This window comes from Polypterus senegalus, chromosome 9 (genome assembly GCF_016835505.1).
Source record: "Polypterus senegalus isolate Bchr_013 chromosome 9, ASM1683550v1, whole genome shotgun sequence".
Taxonomy (NCBI): domain Eukaryota; kingdom Metazoa; phylum Chordata; class Cladistia; order Polypteriformes; family Polypteridae; genus Polypterus; species Polypterus senegalus.
Genome location: NC_053162.1, coordinates 122,182,381 through 122,198,730, shown reverse-complemented (window position 1 = coordinate 122,198,730; position 16,350 = coordinate 122,182,381).

Here is a 16,350-nt window from a genome sequence, read left to right as displayed (position 1 = left end):
CGTTCGTTTATAAAACAGCGGAGAAGCTTTGTAAAGGCTGCTTCATAAAAAACCAGCGGAGCGCCTTATATGAGCAGGCAGTCAGCTAAAGAAGGAAATCAATAAATATCTATAATCGTAATAAACGAACAAAAAATAGCGTACAAGCCGCGGATTAAATAAAGGAAATGGGTACCTGAACAGTAAAGTAAGTTTTAAATAGCTACACAATAACTATAACAATCGTAATAAACGAACAATAAAACAGTACAGAACCGCGAAGCAAGGAGAAACAACGGCTTTATATGGCGTTCGTTTATAAAGCAGCGGAGAAGCTGTGTGAAGGCAGCTACACAAAAAAACAGCAGAGCGCCACACTCTGAATGTATTCCTCGCATCACTGTTATACCCTCCGATCTCCCATTTCAATTCAAATGCCTCAAATTTCCAGTAAGGCTCTGCTTCGTGATGACAATTAATAAGTCTCAGGGACAAACCCTAAAAAAGGTTGCCATTGATTTGAGGCAACATTGCTTTTCTCCTGGACAACTATACGTTGCATTCTCAAAAGTCAGCTCAGTGCACAGCTTGGTCATATTACAACCGGAGTGCTGAACTGACAACGTGGTATACAAAGAGATCCTTAACAGATAGTAATTGGTATATTTTCTCTCAGTTTGAAAAGGTTTTCTTTTCTTCTTAATAAAAATTTGAAAGCAGTACTTCGTCACTGCGAGGTGCGGGGATTTTGCTATATATAGTATATATATATATATATATATATTTATGTAGATATGTATATATATATATATATGTATGTATGTATTTATGTATGTGTATATGTATATATGTAGATATGTATATATATGTGTCTGTGTGTATATATATATGTGTGTGTGTGTGTATGTATGTATGTGTATGTGTGAATATATATGTATATATATATGTAGATGTGTATATGTTTATATACAGTATATATACAGTATATATAGATATGTGTATATGTAGATATGTATATATGTATATATATATATATATATATATATATATATATATATATATATATATATATATATATATATGACAGCAACACTCATAACAGTGACAAAACAATTACATTGACAATCATGTTACGTTATTTTTAAAATGTTTCCTTTTCTTTTTCATAACTTTTTCACAATACTTCTCTGCTGCAAAGCACGGGTATTTTGCTAGTATATATATTTATTCTCATGTCTCATTCGTGTGAATGTTTTTAACAGGCACAGTTTCTGCTCTCTCAGCTCTTATAAATTTTAACGTTTTCTTCACTTTAAGTTCCCAATTAAAGAAGACGTATTATGTCCAAATCCAAAATCAAAAAAAATTCAGCACGATGTGTTTTCAACAGAAAAAATGAGTTCACGGGCAACCCTATCACCAAGAAACGATGAAGTCAAATGAATTAATGCCAAAGATGTCAATTGGTTACATGGCAAATTGGTTAAATGCATATCAATAGACTATGCTGAAACAGTTGGTGGTGATCGTGCAGAAGACAAAAAAATCAATTTACAATATCCCAAAGAATATCTACAACCGTTAAGACTGTCCAGTCCTCCACCGCACAAATTACTGTAGAATGAAAGATGTATCCAAAAAATTTAATGTAGTACATCTTCTGCGGATAACATTACACAATAAAGGAGATCTTGATATGCCATTCGTATTAAAACATTAACTGTTTCCCGTTAGAATTGCTTTTGCAAAGACAATTAACCGGAGCCAAACATTTGAAAAAGTCATTTTATTTAATAGAGAGAAAGAAACGTAATTCAATCACAGGCAGTTATACATTGCGTTGTCACGATGAAAGTCCAAACACAGAATCAAAATTCAATGCGATATTAATGAAAATTTAATTTAAAAAATTATTTTTACTGAAGTTTTACAGTAAAACTGTAAGTTTAAAAAGTATTTGCATGTTAATTTCAAAGCCAAACAGAACAAAATTGAATCTAACACAACATGAAACATAATTTACTTTCAATGTATTACGTTTTACTCTTTTTTAATATGGTTAATTACACACTGTAATGTAAAATAGTTCTATTATGCATATGCAACAATTCACATGAAAATAAAAAACTGTTTAAATTGTTAATTACTTGCTGTAATCTAAAATAGTTCTATTATGTATATGTAACAATTCCCATTAAAATAAAAATCAGTTTAAATTGCACATCCGCAACCTCATACGTGATTGAGAGAACTGCAAAGAGGCTAGTGCGTAGTGCAGGCACGGGGGTTGGCGAACGAAGCAAGCAGGGGACAAAGCCCCCTAGTATTTAAATATAAAAAATGTCTCTAAAATGCATCTTTCACTCCCAGTGTACAATGCAGTATAATCATTTATACATGCATATACTTGGACCCGTGTACAGTACAATCATCATCCAGTTCTTTAGTGGGGCGTGATGCTGATGATTGTATGCCCATTTTTGTAGAGTGCAGGTAGAATTTTGCTTGCAGAAGACTTCTGGCTTCTAGAAAGTCCCTCACTATTAAATACTCACATAGTTTGCATATACAGTATGATTTTTATGAAACCTGCTAGGTATGGGTTACTACCACCTGACTAATTACCATCACCTATGTTATATATGGACTGTGTTCTTCTATGACACAAATAGCTTATTTCTTCTAAGATAGAAATAGCTGTTTTTTTTCCTATCTGTGCACAGTGCACCTGCTGTATTCACTCATGGCCTCTGCCTGAAAGTGATGAGTCAGTCCTGCTTTAATCAAGCAAAATCCCTGCCTGAAATAACTCTTCTTACTTCAGCTGAATTAAGATCACAAGTCACAATTATCAAATAGTTATTTTTCAATTCTGGTTAAAATGGAAAATTAATATTTTTTCCGTCCATAAGAATACATAATTGCTAGGTTTTACATATTTTTATGAAAACACAAGCAGACTTGTCCTTCAGGACAGGTTAGCACCAACATTTTAGGTGTCACCATCTGAAACAGCCTAGACCCAAACTCAAAATGCAGATTTATTGCACACACATAAGAAGACAGTTAAAGTTTAAATATCAAAAATGTTCACAAAAAGAGGAGAGAAAAGCCATTAAAACCTCTGGACCAAAAACCAAACAATGTTCCTTTAATATTTAATTATTTATTGAAAAAATGTAAAAATCATTAAAAATTATACAAAACCAAGGCAAGAGCAAAAATAGGTTAAAGGCAAACCTGAAAGCGAACAAAACCAACAATCACAAATCATAATCAGTACCATAAACAATAGCAGGGCTCAAAACTAGACATCCAAAATTAGAAAGATGCACAATCCAAATGACAGGAACCAAATCACAATGTCTAGGCTGCAATGTTGACTGAAACTTTTTTATATATATACTTCATGGGGTAGTTCTCCTAGAGGCATTATTAGGTGGCTCCATCCCTTTTGGCTCTACATAAAGCACATATAAAATAACATAATACAAAATGATAACATAATTAAGAATACAGTATTAAATAGATAAAACACAGAAGGAACACAACCAAGGTAGAGTTAAGAATGCAATAAACAACAGTAAGATTAAATAAAAGAAAAACACACTTGTAATTTTTCAGGGTCCTCCATGTGCCTGAGATTCAATTTTTGTTTATGTTCATTTCTGAGTTATTTATGTCAATGTTACTTTTGCTGGTTGATTATTTGCATTATACCTTGTTTTTGATTTCTTCTCTAAGCCTTTGTTGTGTGCCTTGTGTTTTGCGGTTGGTTCTCCAAGAGGCAGGGCCACCTGCCAATCACTGATAGGGACTATCCTCAGCCCTTTTAAGGCAAAGGCTTTCCACAGTTCCTGGCTGTTTACTTGAATGTTTTAAGAAGTGGTGAGTGTTTCTTGCTATTATGCTGTGCCTTGTGCTTGTGATTTTCTGGAATTTTGACCCTTTTGCTCTGATTTTTGACTTTGCCTTGGATTTCATATTCGCACTTTGGATGGTCTTTATTATTACAGGCAATTCCTTTTGCCTTTTGTGCTCCAAAAAGCTTTATTTAGTGCAGTAGAACATTTTTGTATTTTTAAAGATCCTTTGGTTTCCCTTTTATCTAGCCGGGGGTTCAACAGTCATTCTCACCCAGTCAGGGCCACCTTAACAGCATTATAGGCCCCCGGGCAAAGCACTGCACTGGGGCACCTACCTACACTCAGCAAGCCACAACATACATAGATTTGCATGGGGCCCCTATGCTCGTGGGGCCCCTGGGCAACTGCACAGCGTGCCCATGCACCCAGTTGACAATTTTTGGAAGTGTTTTTGGAACTCTTTTGCGCTTTGAGCTCCAAGTTCAAAACAACACTTCAACCAGGGATGAGACCCTGGCTGTAATGTAACATTTACCTTACCTTTTGGGTCTAACCTGGTTAATTATTTATCCTGACTTTGATTATCTGTGCTTAATATTTTGAGTTTCAAATTAAGCAGAGTTTAGTTACTCACAACAGTATCAAAATTGCATGATTTGAGGGCAGCAGGTTATTAGCAATTACAAAGTTGTCAGTTTATGAATAACTATAATGCACTGGTAAGAATATTGTAATTGTCTTTAATAAAGATGGAAAAACCTTCTTGTATTTTCAGCTGCTAATACACATTTTAAATCTTTTCCCAATATGGGCTGATGAGAACTCATACTGGGAATTAAAGAGAGCATGTTGATAATTTCATTTCCAATTTGATGAACATATGTTAGCCAGAATTAATTTAATTTCATTTGCTACACTATTACCATAATACAATGCCCTTCAAAGTTTTACATTTCCTCACTAGCTACAAAACAGATTTCTCTATACATCAAAATTCCTACTATATATAGATGAAAAACCTAATCAATCCAATCTATTTCCGTTGCAGATTAATCATTAATATTTGAATGCATATACTGCCAAAGCAATATATCTTACTTTAAAGAGCTGAGATATTAAAGCATACTTGTCTTTTGAGTTCTATACTGATTGCATAGGGTGATGTTATTATAAACTGTAATTTGAACCGGGAGATGGCACAAAGACAAATAACTAGCCGGGGCCATTACCAATAAGACAACATACATCTTTTCAAGAAAACCAAAGACATGAAATCAAATATGTTGTAAAGATTACTGAGCAAAAAAGTTATGACTTTTGTGTAACCAAAGCCAAAACAGAAGATATGTCATAGTTGAAAACAAAAATGATTGTAATCAGAAAATCAAGAGGGACAGTAAAAAACTAAGTATTGTAGTGAGTATCCACAAGCAGGAAGGAAATGATGCTAACCTTTATGCCTTTGACCTGGTAATGTCATGTTCTGCATACTTACAGTTATCTTTACATAGTAACTGCTTGGCAACCACACCAAAATGCACAAAATGATGGCATCAATATCCCAACCAAAATAGCACTACAGCAAAAATTTCCTCAAAAAAATATAAACTACCATATTTTTCAATGTTTAAACATTTCAAAATGTACAAGTCTACATTTTGTCTTGCCACCTTTGAGCTTTGAAAGAATTTAGCTGTTGAGCCCTACTAACTAATAATGTCTCAAAATGGCAACAGAGGCATAGAATAAGATAAATATACTTGCTCTTTCTCTTCCTTCCTTCCCCAGTCCCCTCCACTTTCCCCAAATAAGTCTAAAACCGAACAGTTCAGAGTCCCTGACTTACCACATGCCATGAAATAAGACATTAACCAAAACACAATTTCCACCAAGACAAGTGTAAACTGATGAGTTACTGAGATATCAACAATAGATGTGCACTATTCAACCTAAGGAGCCACAATAAAACTAAACATATAGGGAGGTTAGCTATTTAGAATTGTATTAGGCAGAATATTATGTGATTTCTAACATTTAAATTTTCTTTTGAAGAATTTTAAAAGAATAGTATTATAATTTACTGCAATGTTGTTAACCAGAAGAATGCCAATACAATGCAGAGAAGCAGTATTAAATGCTAATAAATACAAATGTGAATAAAGAAGGAAGAAAAAGAAGCCAAAATGAAAAGGATAAATACACATAAAGCAAGCATAAACAAAAATAAATTAAACATCAACAGCTATAACAACCAGAGGTGTGTGAGTAAATAAAATAAATGAGACAAGGATCATTTACATGCTGCATACAAGGCACATTACCTATCATAACTATTAACATTATAGTTAGAATTTAGCTTAACTACTTCTTATGTTTTATTTATATATAGTACTATCCATTCCTCACTTTTATATTAGCATTAATATTTTTCAGTCCTTAATAACACCATATTTAGATCTGAAAAATATTTAGATGTACTGTTTTCAAGCCCTTCTTCCAGTCCTCAGGTGAACTGTACATGTCAGTTTAACCTACAACCCACCCATCACCTTAACTGGATAGTGGATGTCTGATTTGCATAGTCTCTGCTTGCTACCCTAAACTGCAGCCCTATTCTCAGCAGCCCAGCATGTCCAGAAATATCTAGATCCAGCAGTTTTCTTTTAAATCCTATTCTATACCCACTGGACTGATTAATGAGAACTCCCTCTGGAAATCCTAGTCCTGTCCAACTGTAATTTTCCTTTTGCTATTTTATCACCAATGAAATCCCTACTTCTTGGGCTCTTTTCATTATTAGAAGACCCAACAAGAAATTGCATCTTTGGCAACAGTGTGTGGTCCTATCAGTAGTGCAATGTTGCTCCTTCCTAGGAAACTAATGAGAAGTTTCCTGAAATACACTACAGTTTAGGTCTCAACAACACTTGCTTTTGCACATAATCCTAATCGTTCAGGGGCAACTGGGTGACAGACAACTCTGCGAAAAGACAACTGGGCGACAGACAATTCGGCGAAAAGACAACTCAGCGACATCCTTTACCAGTTATGTAATAGTTAGGTTCAAACAGATTTTTTAATGATATTTAAATGACAACGTAGGGCACCGGAAAATCCACAGAATCACCTGCTTTATGAGAGTCCCAATACATTGAGAGTAAGGATATTCCTTAAGCCGTATTTGCAGGTCACCTTTTGTATTCTTAATAATGTTATCATACGATTACAATCAATACAATTTATATAAAGGATTAGCAATTTTGGTTGCAGAAGATAATGTAAGATAGAGTTTGTTCCATCTGCAGAATAAAGTTCATTCATCAATTATATAAATTTATTTTCAACATTTTAAATCACGTTGTCATTTAAATATAATTAAAAAATCGCTTTGAACCTAACTATTACCTAACTGGATGTCACTGAGTTGTATTCCACCAAGTTGTTTCTTCACTAAATTGTCTTTCGCTGACTTGTCTTTTTGCTGACTTGTCTTTCGCCGAGTTGACTGTCACCCAGTTGCCACCGAACCCCCTCTAATAAAGGTCAAGACACCTGTATCAAAGTTAAAAAGCTTTTCTGAGTGATTGCGGTGGCATGCACCTTTTGATGACAATTTACGTAGGTATTCCCTTTGAATTTTCTGTTAACAGCATACTGAAAGCTCATTTATACCACTACTTTACCTATAGACACCACATATTTCTCAAAATGAAATATCAAGTCCCTGCAGCTACACCATGCAATACACATTTTTTTAGGCTAATTTAATTTTTAAAACCTATGAGTGTCTTTATGTTTCTTATGTGCAGATATTTTAACTCTTTCATCTCTCATTCATGTTAAATGCTTCCTGATTTATATCTCTAGATGATCAACCATCAAAAAACAAAACTTTGGACTGCTCAGAGGGTACATTTTTAAATAAATCAAGCAACAACTGTGTGCAGCACACAGAGTAAGTGCCTTTTATTTCACCTTTCATTGCTTGTAATTGAATTTCATTAAGTACTCTGACAAAAGCTTCTTGATATGTTTGTTTAACAGTTGCCATATCCTTGGAAAAAAGACAATATTTAAAGGGAACGCCACAGCTGATGCAGTGTGTCAAGATAAAGTGTCTACACCAGACAGAATAGGTATACAACTCTCTATTTGTATCATGCTATTATGCTAATTTTGTCTGTTGTCAGAACCTTTGCATTTTTTTTTCTAGGTTCCAGCATTAATTTTGTATGTATTATAATAGTTGGAATCATCACTGCAATCTGCATTTTAGCATTTTTTATTCAAAAATGTGTTCATAAGGTTTCTTCTATCAAGCTAGGTGAGTGAATTTCCCTTTAATTTCAGTGGCCGGTCATAATGTAGGACGCTATACTGGATATTGTTATTTGTGGTTGGGAAAGTGTAAACTTTGCACAGGGTTGCTTCATGTGTCTTTTAATTTTACTTTTTAATTTTTAATAAATGAAACATAGACTCATGTTAATTTACCACATTTTGGTGCACTGAACCCAATTCATTTCTTGAATGGATTTCCTTCTGTGAAAAGTTTTTATTTCACCCTATGCTTACATAGATTCACTACTAACGAGGACTAGTATAAAATAATGTGAGTGTGTGTGTGTATGTAAGAGTGTGCTGTGCGAGGAATAGTGTTTGCTGTTCCAAGAACCAAAGTTTAATTCCTGGCTAAGCTGCTATTTGTTTGAATGTCTCCACTGGCACTCTGGCTCCCATTACTCTTCCCAAAGGTATCAATTTGATTAATTATAGGCTTACAATTAAGCGATATGGTGTTGTGGCCAAGGTCCTGAACTTTAAACCAAATAACTACCAGTTCCGTTGACAATCCCATCTTGCTGTGAAACCTAACCTAAGTTACTTAAGCAGTTGTGCTCTAGTTCTAAAAAGTACAAGTTTATGCAATAGTAAAGTTTTTTGATCATGTAAGTTGCCTTCAGTAAAGGGATGGGGTGGATAATATTCGACATTAGCAGAATCTATCAGTCTTGTAAGGTCATGCTTTTATAAAAAACCATAAAACACTAAATTAAAAGCTGATTTAAAAAGAAAATAGTAAGGTAATTTAAGCATTTCAAGTTTTAGCAAAAATACAAATATTTCATAATTTCCTAGAATAAGAGAATAAAATGGACAGCTCACTAAAAAAGGAGAACAATTTAAAGTAAGAATGAGGCACTGATTGTGGAGTTCTGGAGTTCAAAGCCACTGACATGGAGCACTGAATGAATAAACTACCAGGCATGTGTTATATTGCGCTACATGCCCTTCATGTAATGAATGTGGTTATGGATCAGCCTTTCATACTTGTTCAACAAAAATTAAACAAAAACTTCTCATTTATTAAATGGTAAAAATACATGCTGTTAAAAAAAAAAAAGCAAATAAAAGAAACATCCATATGGTCTATTAAAAGCCTTAGAAATGAGTTTGTGTTTTTTAGTTATGAATGTTTTCGTTTAATATATTTTCAATCACCGGCACCCTGCCCAGGGTTTGTTCCTGCCTTGTGCCCTGTGTTGGGTGGGATTGGCTCCAGCACACCACCGTGACCCTGTGTTAGGATATAGCGAGTTGGAAAATGACTGACTGACTATTTTCATTCATTTTATTTCCTTTTAATTTTAAATATTACAAATTTTCACATAATGTTCTAAAATTTAGCAAAGCTATAGACAATTATATACAGATAGCTGCGTGTGGTCTTCAGAACAAAGAATAACCCGAAGACTCCCTAGCACTACTGTATATTGGTGAACTTGGAGAGGTGTCAGCTAAGTGGGCCGGGACAGGTCTGTCTTATCCATGATGGGCATGCGGTCGAGTGAAGCTGTGGCAAAAATTGAGCGGGATAGGCTGGAACCTGTCTCAAGCAAAAGTATGGTAGCTTGTTGTGTGAATGTAAAACAAGCATGTATCACAAAACTGAGTTTGTCTGCATGGGTTGAATGAGAAGACAGGTGCATGCAAGCGCTGAAAAAATTTAAAAGTGCATGCATGCACTATCTCACCAAGTGCAACTCACACTTCTATAAGCTTCTACATCTTCTGTAAAATTCACCACAACTCCTGTTGCTCTAGTTGAGCATGAGCAGAGTGGGCTGCTCCACACACACACACACACACACAGGTCTTTCATTTATATATGTCTAATGTATCTATCAATTTACCCATTTCCTTAAGCACTGATTGCAGGAAGCTGGGACCTTTCCCAACAGCACTAGGCAAAAGACAGGAATGAATACTGGATGGAGAATCAACCCATTGCAGAACACACTCACATAGATATTGTCCAGGTGCAGTCAGTATGGTGAGTCTGAGAGGCAGCAATGCTAACCACTGTGCCACCTTATTTACATATGGATTTTATTATTTTACCCTCTGTGTACTATAAAAGACCTGATCTCGGTCTTGGCTCCTGCAAAATTTTACAGCAGTAATTTGCAATTCAATTTCTTCAGAAAATATGACATACTGTAAGACAGTATTACGTCAAGGCCATGTAGGGGTTCAGATCTACTACTTATTGAACGTTATTGTTCATACCATATAAATGAGAAAAATAAAACATTGCAAAGAGAGGCAACTTCCAGTGGCTTCTAGGTCCTTATAGTGTTGGCCAGGAAGAGGCATAGTCTCATTGGTGGAAGTGGAAGCAAAGTCATTTGTTATCTAACTAGAGCCACTAAATCGTGTGTGAGAAACCCCCTCTCTCTTGGGGTGACGTTGCCTACTTTTCTAGAGCCTTGAAGGTTGCCTCTTAAGTGCTCGTACTTGACTGTGCATGGCATTTTGGGGGGTTGTGGGGTTGAGTGCATCAGTGATCCTTAGAGTTATGTTGTCTATAGATATGTGGTTCTTTCCCTGCTAGAATTACTCATGTCAAATTGGTTAAAAACAATGGGGTTACTGAAGGAATGATCAGTATCAGGGTACCAGTAGGGTAAAAAGGCAAGAGCGAGATAGATACAGGCAGAGTAGAGCTACTAACTGACTATTTGGATCTGGAACTTCTGCAGAAGGTAAAAAATTCAAGTTACATATATTCAGATCTATCTCCATGCACAGTGTTTGCTCTGCAAACAAACTCCTCAATCAAGGATGGTCTCTGTCTCCTAATGAGCAATTTCCTCACAGGAGAGTTCCAGGGTGGAACTAAGGATACTCACAAGCCTTTTCCTCAGTGCTATAAAATTGGAATTTTTTTTTTCTGGGTTAGGAAAGGCACCCCTTAATGTAACTTTGACTTGCAGAGATACACCAAACAGCTTTTTAAAGTTTTCAGTCTTTTTATAGACATGGAAGCTGACTTTGCAGTCCTATTGGGAGACTTCAGCATCCATGAGAGACATCACAGAGACACCTAAAGGGATGTGGTTGACAGAATAATGTCTGCCTGATCTGAATCCAAGAAGTGAAATACTAATGGGTTTTTGTTCTATTCACATATTTTCCATAATGAGCAACATGTCTGAAGACAAGGTTGCTCAGAAGTGTACTTTACTTTACACCAATGATCAGTATACAACTAATCATATCTTATGATCTGAGGTCATATGATCTGGATATTTATGTAATGGAAGTGCTGTGCTAGCTCAGATGGATAGAAAATCTGCTGAAAAGACCTGAAAGACCCAAATGAATAGTAAGGAAAGGTTGGGAAGGTTTTATATATGACTCTGTTTAGAAAGTATTCAACCCTCACCCCCAGAACAGCTTTTTCTACAGCTTTGGCTATAAACTTGTCGTGGCTACCATGGCGGCAACCATAACACCTATTAGTGAACAACATAAGTAAAGGAAGCTGTCAAACTGAAGAAAAATACCTTCCGTGTAATGTTTTCAGTCTTCAGATTTCACCGAGATCAAAAAGATTGCCTCTGCAGCAGTGGCCAAAGTAAAGGCCTTAGTGTTGGTCGGAGCTTGCTGACTACAAAGAATTACTTTCAAACAAACTCAAGAAATTCTGGAAATAATATTGATAGCTGAGGATGTATAGGTGGGATGGAATCAAACCTGCTCTCAGCGAGGGTAGGGAAATGTTGACCTCAGCTGTGGATAACATCCAGAGGACAAAAAACCTCTTTGATGAACTCCTTAATCTAGTGGAAAAATTGAAAAATCAGAAGCACTGCTTAGGGCTAGATTCATCTTCGTAGTTGAAGTCACCACAGTGGTGTGAAAAACCTCCCAGGACACAATGTGTAGATTATACTTAGGGGCATTTTGATATTGGTTAGAAGGGTGAGGTTTGGTCAGCATGGCAAGTTGTGTTGCTACCAAGTCCCTCACTAGAAAGACTGAAAACGATGTTGATGTTAATGAAACTAGTGCAAATAAGGGTATTTAATTTAATAACTGTTATTATAGGTTATTAGGGTATTCCAGTGGTTAGTGCTGCTGCCTCAGAGATCTGGTGTTGTGGGTTCAAGTTATGTGCCAAGTCATTATCCGTGTGCAGTTTTCACATTCACCCTGTGTTTTCATGGAGTTTTCCTTTTACTACTCCTGTTTTCTTCACAAATCCAAAACCAATGGGTACTAGACAGTTGCAAAACAAGACTTTTGAACTGGGGGTAGGGAACAAGCTTATTAGTTTTCAAATGCACACACATTCCAAGTATCCAAGTATTTAGAACATAATTGATGGAAGCTCCTATGACATTAAGGGTGAATGTCTGATTTTAAACTTTCTCAATGTTAAGACTGAATGAGGAACCTACGTTATTATTCTTAGCACTGGTAAATTGTGATGGGCCTACAACACCATAATTTTCATCACTTGCTGTATATTCATTTCTCTCTCATCATTGTAGTTTTCATGTGCATCATTTACACTTTTCAATGTCTTTGTCTTTATTGTTTGAGCTGTCCTCTTTCCTTTTACTTTTTTCTGTGTCATTTGTGTGGTTGCTTTCCTCCTCAGGTGACTCGTCTCCATTCCACTTGACACATTACACTTCCTGTTGCTGTTTGTCATTGCAGCTTTTACCAAGTGTTGTTGTAGGTTGGCTTGTAGCAAAAAATGTGCGAGCGGAATCAGGGTTGAGGTAAAGAGAGCCCTTTCTTGCTGCTTTTTGTCCTTCAGTGCACCTGGCTTATGCCAAACCATTTTCTGGAAGAACAGCATGTAGGGAAAGAGTCTTGTGGCAACATGGTGTGGCTTTTTTAAACTTAAATACTACATCCTGTAATATATCAAAAAACAGAATGTTGTTAAGTAAATTACATTTTAATAGATTTTTTGTGACGTTTGTAGGCCTTGGGGTGAATGCCCCCGCCTGCTGGCTCCATCACTTCTGTTAGGTTATTTGACAATCATAAATTTGCCTTGTAGGTGTGTGAAACTTCTATGATGAGCCCAGTGCTGCCAGAACAGAGTCAGGTCTCTCAATAACCCTGAGCTACATTGTGCTATGTTAACTATTAGTATTTTAATTAATCTATTAAAAACTAAACTGATATGCATTATAATAAAGAGAAACCTTGTTTGAAGAACATCTTACTAATGCACATGGTATACATTGTCAACTTTGGTTTTTCTTCTGTTCACAGTGTTCCGGCAATGCTGTAATGAAGACATTAGGGTAATCTTCTGATATGCATATATCTGTTTTAATTTATATCATATTCCTCATTTAAACATAATATTTAGTGTGCTCCATCTCTCTCTTAGGAGCTCTATTTTAGACAATATTTTGTAGTTTGGATATGAATACTGTATAATTCATGCAACAGCTCCTTAAGTATACTTTCATTGTACAGCATGTCACTAGTTCTTCTCTTATTTTTAATGTTTTAATTTCTGACGTAGGAGGAAAACGGCAATGTCCAGCCTAAGGGTGAACAGTTGATTATAAATCCTTCAACTACTGAGAGTATAGCTAACAATAGTCAAAATGACAGGAAAAACGATACTGCACAGTGCACATCTTATGATGGCAGTGGTACAAAAGATACTGCTCATTTGGACCTGGACAGCTCTCCAATAAGCACCAACAGCACAGATTCAACAAGTGGCCTCTTTGGTAAATAAAATTATTTTGCTTTATCCGTAATTCTTATTTAAGTAACTTGGAAACTGATGTAATTTCTATGATAAACATAGTTAAACAAAGTTTTTTTTTCTATATGAATCCGCAATTTAACTTTTAACAGATGGAGAAAAAATTATTTGTTCATATCTGAGTGTCTCTGTGAGGAACTTCCTAAAGGCAAGAATCAGACCTCAAGATTTAGCCACTAATTAGTAGCTGAAACTTACATTTTCTCTTTGGCTTACAATTTACCTTTAAGCAATCCAATTGAATAGTGCAAACAATAATCAATTAAATTCTAATGAATAATTTATGCTTTATACTTTAGAAGCGATATCCAGTGGTTTACCATCTTTTTTTTTTTGCTTTGTTCTTGTCTCAATAGGACCACTGCATATCTATAGTCCTGGCACAGTCATTGTAGGATTGATTAACAATGTTCAAGACCATTCTTTGGAGCCAAACCAACATCAGGGAGAGCCAAGGGCTGAGAACACAGATTTATCAAAGGATAATGATCTGCACTATCCAGAACAAGAGCATGGCACTTCATGGTCTTTCAGAGGACATCCACAGAAAGATGGAAAAGACAGTCACATCTCAAAAGAAGAACACTTAGACTCAGACTACATATGTATTTCAGAGGTCTCACAGGGAAATGTCAATGAAACAAAAGAAAACAGTGTGCACAATTCAGGGACTGGGAGATTGATTTTTTAGCCTACTAGACATAAATACAGACAACAGGATATACTGGCTTTTTCCTTGCTTTTTTATAGGTGAACATTAGCCAAAAAATCCCCTAATGAATAATTTCTGCAAATGTTTTGATAGGAGTGTTTACAGATACAGTTTTAATGTTTAAGTCTGATGTTATGTCTGCTTAAACATACATGGCAACATTTTAATGTTTAACATGGCATCAAACAACGAACTGTAAAAAGAGAGCAATTCAATTTAAATAAGTTTAGTTTATGGGTGATTATTTGATCCTGTCCTTCAAATCAATCTGAAACATGGTAGGTGGATCTGAAGAGGCATTTCCAGATATAAAATTTTCATACCTTTTTAGCATTACCTTTAACATGCTGACTGTGCTCCAGAAATGTGGTTTTGTTGAGTTGTGCAACCCATGAAAAATGATAACAGGAACTTCGGCTTCTGCTATCAGATTGTGTATTGCATACAAATGTTCATAACTACAGAAAAGAGGCTGTAATCCATCTTTACAAGATCAGCAGTGTTTGTCTCTGGCATTCTGGTTAATGGACTGGCATTTATTTTCCAGCCTGGACAAGTAGGATAAATAAACTTTCAGATTCCATGCTTTCCTAATATGCTCTACTTCTGAAAGCCAGTTCACTTTCCACTAACTTAGAGCACAATACATGTTCTTTGGATATGAAAGTACTCTACATTACGACTGTGATTTCTTCTTATGCCAATTCCAGCATCATTTCAGCAAGTGGACTTCTGACTATTGGTGGAATTAATCAAAACTCTTAAAAAGGCTTAATTTATATATATTCTAAAATGAGCATTTATTTGTGCACACTGCATCAGGTTTTAAAATCTACAGTACATACTTGTATAATAGCAAATCTTAGTAAGCTCTCCAATTTAAAAAAAAAATGTTTTATTTCTGAATATATATTTTTCCTAGGACACCTACTCAACATGTCTTCTTGTTTATTTTATCGGCAGAGTAGTTTATACATATTACTTTTTATATACTATATATAATCATGATTTAAAGGTTGCTGGATAAGATCAAAGTTATATAGTGGCCAATGTCAGTTTTGTATTGCACAAAAGTTCACATAAAACTTAACAACTTACAATTTGCTGTCTAGGAGCTATAAATAAGATACAATGCATTTTATGTAAATATTCTGTAAACAGTATACAGTTGTAGGACCTCAATTACCACATGTACAAATCTCAGCCCAGCACTCTCTCTATAGGTACAAATCAAGACTCAGAAAATTGAAGACTCCTTCCAATCACACATATTCCTTAAGAAAACTAAACAGTTTTAAACTGTGATGCAGACATTTTTCCCTATATTACCTTATTGTTAATTTGTGTTCAAGCAAAATTTGGATATTACATTAATCAATACATACTGAAAATTCATTTAGTGTTAAATCAACACTACAAGTTACAAAGTACTGTTCACAACCATATTCCTATGAGGTTGCTAGGCTTAAAGAAACCATCGAAGCAAAATGATTCTAACTCAAGTGTGACAGCATAATGTAATTGTACATACTGTAATATTAATACCTGCAACTTACAATATCACAATGCAGCCAATACATCTGTGCACTTGTCACATTTAAGATTTACAAATACATATCAATGAACTAAGTGTTTTAGCATCTCCACAACCTTGAACTGTATAAACTGGGGAAAGAAACAATAAAACAATGTTAAATCTAATT